Raw genomic sequence first — 7267 nt, 5'->3', positions numbered from 1 at the left:
AATTGTTTCGAATGCAGCCCAGAGAATCTATTCTGGACTTGCAGAAAAGATTTTCTCATCTGACCAACCACTTGACGGCTCTTGGAAAAACCTTCACTAATGATGAATTGAACCTTAAAGTTCTAAGATCATTAACAAGTGCATGGCAACCTAAAGTAACGACAATTTCTAAAAAGAAAAACCTATCAAAGATGTCTCTTTCTGCACTTTTCGAAAAACTTCAAGAACATGAAATTGAACTTGAAAGGTTAGAACAAAATGAAATTCAAGAAAAAAAACCAAAGAGCATTGCCTTAAAAGTGGAGTCAAAAGAGAAAATCGATGATGAGAGTTCTGATGAAGATGAGAACATCACCTCCCTTGTAAAGAAATTTGGTAAGTTCCTTCAAAATTAAAAAACTTATAAAATTGGAAAGAAAAGAAAAACATTCAGGGAGAAGGATGTCTCCACTTCGAATCAAAACTTCACTTGTTTTGAGTGTGGCAAGCAAGGACACATAAAAGCAAAGTGCCCAAATATTAAGAAAAGTGCTCACAAGAAGAAAGAATCCAAAAAGGCCTATATAGCATGAGAGGACAATGAAGTCAGTTCATCTTCGGAGTCGGAAAGTGACGAATATGCAAATGTTGCATTGATGGCATCACACCAATCCGGCGAAGAAGAAGAGGTTAGTAACAAAGACTCTTTTCATAATAATGATACTAATAGTGAATTATTTATTGAGTATAATGATGCTCAAAATGCAATTAAAGAATTACTTATGGAATTTAAAAATCTGTTCAAAATAGTTTCAACTCAAAAGAAACAAATTTCATCTCTTAAAGAGAAAGTTGACACTATGGAAAAAGATTCTGAACAATTAAAACATAATTTTACATGCGATAAGTGTGATTCTTTTTCTTTCAAAATTGTCCAATTAAATAAAGTAATTGAAAGATATGAAAATGGACAAGTTGGATTGGAAAATGTCCTTAATATGCAAAGATATTCCAATGACAAAAGTGGTCTTGGTTACTCAACATTTGATAAACCAAGTATAAATAAAACCATCTTTGTTAAGGCAAGTGGTCAATCCAAAGAGAAAGTTATAACTATACAAAAAGATCATCATTACTATAAGAACTTTGTCCAAAAGAAATCTCATATACCTACATATAGAAGTAAATCTACTCCTACATGCTTTTATTGTGGTCTAAAAGGCCACACACCTAATGCTTGTCATTTTAGAAACTTTGGCGTTCCAAATGGGCATTATGTGTGGGTCAAGAAAGGTACTAATACAAGGTATTGATACTTTGTAATTCATTTCTCTTCAAGATCTAAAATCTTCACTTAATATGTTGATAAAATTGATTCTTTGATGTTTCTGTACTTTGTAATTATGAATATGTGCTTTACATGTGGATTTTTTTTAAAATTCGTTTTAAATTTCTGATATCGTAGTCAAATACACATTGTATGTATTCGAATACATGTTTTCAGAAAATCCTATATTTGAATACAACAAGTGTGTAGTCTAATATATATTCACGATTTTCCCTATAGATGCTTAGTATTTTGTTTGTTGTTTTTTTTTTCCTTCTTTTTGATCTTGTCAAAAGGGGGAGAAAATTGGTATGTTGTTGTTAAAAACTTTTGTAGGTCTTCAAAATGTTTAAAACATGATGGCATGAACTCAAGCTCAAAGGGGGAGTAAACATGTATTACGGGGGAGAAAGATTAAAACGATCAAACACTTTGAAGTCTCAACAACAACAAGGTTTTGTCATTATCAAAAAGGGGGAGAATGTAAAATACATGTTTTTGATGAAGACAAAGACAAAGACAAAGACAAAGGAAATCAAAGACAACTATGGTCAATTATACTAGAAGTTTTATAATGTAAAGGTACATGATGCAATCTAAAATTCGTATATTTCAAATGCACATGAGAACCTTTCATTTTAGCATATGCATCAAAAGGATTTTCAAAAAGTAAAAATATATAAATAATGTTTGAAAATAAGTGTATTTGAATACAATATCCTGTATTCGAATACAAAGCAAGTCAAAAGCAAAAGTCTCAAAGTTGTATTCGACTACGACTATGTGTAGTCGAATACACATCAAGTTAGTGGCCAAAATCCTTATATTTGTATTCGACTACAACCTTCTGTAGTCGAATACAAAGTAAGTCAGTGGAAAATTTTCACTAATCTATATTCATCTACACACATGTGCATTCGAATACAAGGTGTAATTTTTGAATATTTTTGAACATTACAAAGAGGTGTATTTGAATACACACATCCTGTATTCGAATACAATTGGAAGCAATACAATTTTTCAAATCTGGAATGGCTCCAAATCATTGTATTTTTTCATCAAACCTCTTGGATCAATGGCCACGAATCTGAAGAGATGTTTATGGAGTATAAATACCCCATAACTTCAGATCAAACAACAACCAATCCTACAACCAAACCTTGAACAAACTTTCTAAAATGTTTTGATTTATTCAAAGTTTCACTTTTATATTTCAAGTACAGATTTTACATTTTCATATCATTGAGAAAAGTTCTCTAGTGTACTTGAAATTATATTGGATTGTTATCATTGTACATCACCTATTATATCATATTGATCTAAGTCAAAATCAATATTGCTAAACCATTCAAGTGTTCTCTATTGAAGAAAGTGGTATACTTTCTTCAAGTATTGTAAATTGAGGAAAGTTGTGTTCTTTCTTCAAGTTTTGTAAACTAAGATAGTGGTGTGATATCTTAGGGTGATTGTTAGGAGTTTGTAATAAAGGTCATAGGGTGGGACTTGTACTTATTCTAACAATAGTGGAAAATCTCTTGTGGTGTGCAAGAGGACTGGATGTACCCTTAGTCATAAGGGGAACCAGGATAATATCTTTGTGTTCTTTATTTTTCTGCCATTTATCTTTTCCATACACTATCTTAAATCAGAAAAATCAAACACTATATCTCTAAAAACAAGAAAATTTATAAACACCTAATTCACCCCCATACTCTTAGGCGCACTTCTGTACTTACAGCTTATAATCCTTCTCCAAACTTCTTTTGCTACACTCAAGACTCAAGATTGAGAGTGTACCATCCAAGATCAAGAAAGAAACGTCAAAGACTTTTTCTAAAAAGGATAGAACTGCTTTAAATGCTAAACCAGAAAAGTCAAAAACCAGTTTTCAAAGAAGGATTATTTTTATTTTGTAATATTGGTTCAGTCAAAATACAGAGCACCTCCAACAGCTCTTTTGTACCTTCATTCAATGCTTCTACAACCTATAAATAGAAGTCCAATATCCAGAATCAATGCAAGAAATTCAAGTGCTGAAACATCCATAAATCAATCACATACATACTTGAAATTCTGCTCGTTCGCAAAAACAGAGGCTATCATACATTATGCTATTTCGCAAAAACAATTGCTGATTCATATTCATACAGTAGATTGTGTAATTATCAGTAGATCCTTTGTAAAGAATCAATTCTCAAACAAGAGTTGAGAAATCTCAGATTCTGTCAAAAAACAATCAAATTGTAAAAACTCAAACTATAAGAGTTTCTTCATAGTTTGTTTAAGATTACATCCTATCAAGGTTAGATAGGTGCTGTTATTGGTTTTTGGGTGGAAAGTAATATAGGTTGAAATAGATCAAGGTTGATCTATACTAGGTGTTGTAAGATCAAGAAGGTTCTTTGTTTGTTTAAACACTTAGTGGAAAATCTCACAGTTTGAGGTCTGTCAAAAAACAATCAAATTGTAAAAACTCAAACTATAAGAGTTTCTTCATAGTTTGTTTAAGATTACATCCTATCAAGGTTAGATAGGTGCTGTTATTGGTTTTTGGGTGGAAAGTAATATAGGTTGAAATAGATCAAGGTTGATCTATACTAGGTGTTGTAAGATCAAGAAGGTTCTTTGTTTGTTTAAACACTTAGTGGAAAATCTCACAGTTTGAGGACTCGACGTAACCCACGTTGGGTGAACCAGGATAAAATCTTTGAGTGGTATTCTCTATCCTATCTCTTTATTTATCATACTGAATTAATTAACTAAGATAAAAACATAAACTTATTTTCTGTTTCAAGCTAATCAAGGAACGTTCTCCGTTTTATAACAAAAACCAAGAACGTTATCCGTTTTCTGTTTTCATAACCAAGATCAATCTTGAGTTATTTTCTTAAGTTTCAACATGAATTTTTAAAAGGTGCATTTACAATTCAAACCCCCCTTTCTTGTAAATCGACATTGTTACTTCAATTGGCATCAGAGCTCGGTCTCTAGAAAGTTCAAAAAAAAAAAACACCTAACAAGTGTTAGAGAAAAGATCTAGAAGAATGTTGAAAGCAAAATACATTGTTGAAGGAGGATCCTCAAACAGACCACCATTCTTTGATGGATCAGACTACTACTTTTGGAAAAACAAAATGCAGCTGTTCTTAAAGTCTCAAGACACAGGAATGTGGCGCATCATTACAGATGGAGACTTCACACCAAGGGTTGATCAAAATGACTCAAACTCTGCCTTGAAAAAGGAAACAGACTGGACAGCAGATGATAAAGCTAAGGTACTTTTAAATTCTAAAGCTCAGTTATTCTTATCATGTGCTTTAAGCAGGGAAGAAAGTGAAAGGGTAGATGAATGCACAACTGCAAAAGAAGTCTGGGATACATTATAAACTCATCATGAAGGAACAAGCCATGTCAAAGAAACAAGAATAGACATTGGTATAAGGAAATTCGAACTATTCGAAATGCAAGAAGGAGAAACTATTGATGAAATGTACTCAAGATTCACTACAATAGTAAACAAAATGCGTTCTCTTGGCAAAGCTTACACAGTGCAAGAAAGAGTAAGAAAGATCATGAGGTGCCTTCCAATTATTTGGAGACCAATGGTAACAGCTATAAGTCAAGCCATGAACCTTGAATCACTTCCTCTAGAAGAATTAATTGGAACATTAAGAGCACATGAAGTACTGTTGCAAGAAGACAAACCATTCAACAAAGGAAAGGAAATTGCACTAAAAGCTTCTCAAGACAAAATCACAGTACAATTAGAGGAAGAACCGGAAGAAAATGAACAAGATGATGTTGATGAAATTGCGCTTCTCACTAGAAGAATACAAAGAATGATGAGAAGAATAGATCAAATCAAGAAGGGATTTCAAAACAAAATTCCTAAAACAGAGGTTGACAAGACTCAAGTTACATGCTTTGGATGCAACAAAATAGGACACTACAAAGCAGGATGTCCCTCAAACAGAAATCCACCAAAACGATTTCCTTTCAAAAAGAAATCAATGATGGCAACATGGTATGATTCAGAAGAATCGAAAACTAAAGAAGAAGAAGAAGCCAACATATGCTTGATGGCAAAAACAGAGGAAGAAGAGGTAATGAATTCTGAACTTTGTCATTTATGTGAACAAATGGGAAAAGAATTTGATAACTTGTTAAATGACTCAAATTTTCTTATTCAAAATGTAGTTCTTTGAAAGAACAATTTTATAAAGAAAAAGAAGAAAGTCAGGCTAAAAATAATTTGTTAAAAAATATCATTCAAGAATTGAAAGAAACAAAGATTTTTGAAAGTCAAGAATGTCAAGAACGTTCTGCACTACAAACGGAGAACGTTCGACTAAAAAATGAAAACGAACTTCTCAAAACATATTTACTAAACTTCATTAAAGCCACTGAAACCTTTCATAACATAATGGGATCTCAAATAGGAATTTTTGATAAAGCTGGCCTTGGTTTCAATCAAACCCAAAAAACCAAGTTATATGAAAATTTCTTTGTCCCAGAAAGAAAGGAAGAAAAATGCAAGACTAGATGCTCATATTGTAAAAAACTTGGACATCTGGAATTTGCTTGCTATTTTAGAAAAAGAGATGAAAAGATTGAAAGAAAAAAGGTTTTTAAAAAGGAAAATCATTTTGTCAAGACAGTGCTAAAAAAACAACAAAGCGGAGAACATTCTCCAGGATGGCTCCCAAACATAGAAAGTTCCAAATCACAAGCTGTACGCTTTGGAAACTCTTTTAAACCAAAGCTTAAATCTTCTGAAACCTACATTGTTAAACCTATTTCAAAACCAACAACTAAAAACACGGCTGGTTTTAAAAATAAAGGAATGATATACCATTTCAAAGAAAAAACTAACTCTCAAGGACCCAAAACAAAGTGGGTACCTAAGGCTGAAATAATATCACATGCAGGTTGGTTTTCCAAATATAAAGAGAAAGTCTTGGTTCTTGGACAATGGTTGTTCAAGGCACATGACAGGAGATAAAAACTGTTTCATAACCTTCATTAAGAAGGATGGTGGTTCGACCACTTTTGGAAATGATGATCAAGCTCAAATTAAAGGTAATGGAACCATTGGTAAGACAAACTCTGCTCAAATAAATGATGTTCAATATGTGGAAGGTTTAAAACACAATTTACTAAGCATAAGTCAGCTATGTGACAATGGATGCGAAGTCGTTTTTAAACCAAAGGTATGTGAAATCAAGAAAGCTAAAACTGGAGAAATTTTGTTTTCTGGAAAACGAAAGAAAAATTTATATGTTTTATATCTTGAAGAATTACCTAATGAATCATGCTTTATATCAATCAATAAAGATAAATGGATTTGGCATAAAAGGACTGGGCACATCAGTATGAAAACTATTTCAAAAATTTCCAAACTTGATCTTGTTAGAGGCTTACCAAAACTTAATTTTGAGAAAGATAAAATATGTGAAGCTTGTGCCAAAGGTAAGCAAGTCAAAAGTAGCTTTCATGCAAAAGATTTTGTAACAACAAATAGAACTCTTGAACTACTTCACATAGATTTATTTGGGCCTGTCAAAATACAAGTCTAGGAGGAATGAAATATGGTTTTGTTATTGTTGATGATTTCTCAAGATTTACATGAGTTCTGTTTTTAAAGCGAAAGGATGATGCTTTTGAAGCATTCAAAACATTTTGTAAAAAAGTTCAAAATGATAAAGAATCCAGCATCATTTTTGTAAGGAGTGATCATGGAGGAGAATTCATCAATGCTTCATTCAAAAACTTTTTTGATGAACTCGGTATATCTCACAATCTTTCATGTGCAAGAACTCCACAACAAAATGGAGTTGTCGAAAGAAAGAATAGAACACTACAAGAAATGGCAAGAACTATTTTAGAAGAATCAAATGTTGAAAGATACTTTTGGGCTGAAGTCATAAACACATCTTGCTATATCTTAAACCGTGTATCTAT

The sequence above is a fragment of the Cicer arietinum genome, chromosome 8, assembly GCF_000331145.2.
Source record: "Cicer arietinum cultivar CDC Frontier isolate Library 1 chromosome 8, Cicar.CDCFrontier_v2.0, whole genome shotgun sequence".
NCBI lineage: Eukaryota > Viridiplantae > Streptophyta > Magnoliopsida > Fabales > Fabaceae > Cicer > Cicer arietinum.
The sequence above is the reverse complement of the archived record's forward strand: the minus strand, read 5'-3'. Positions refer to the sequence as shown.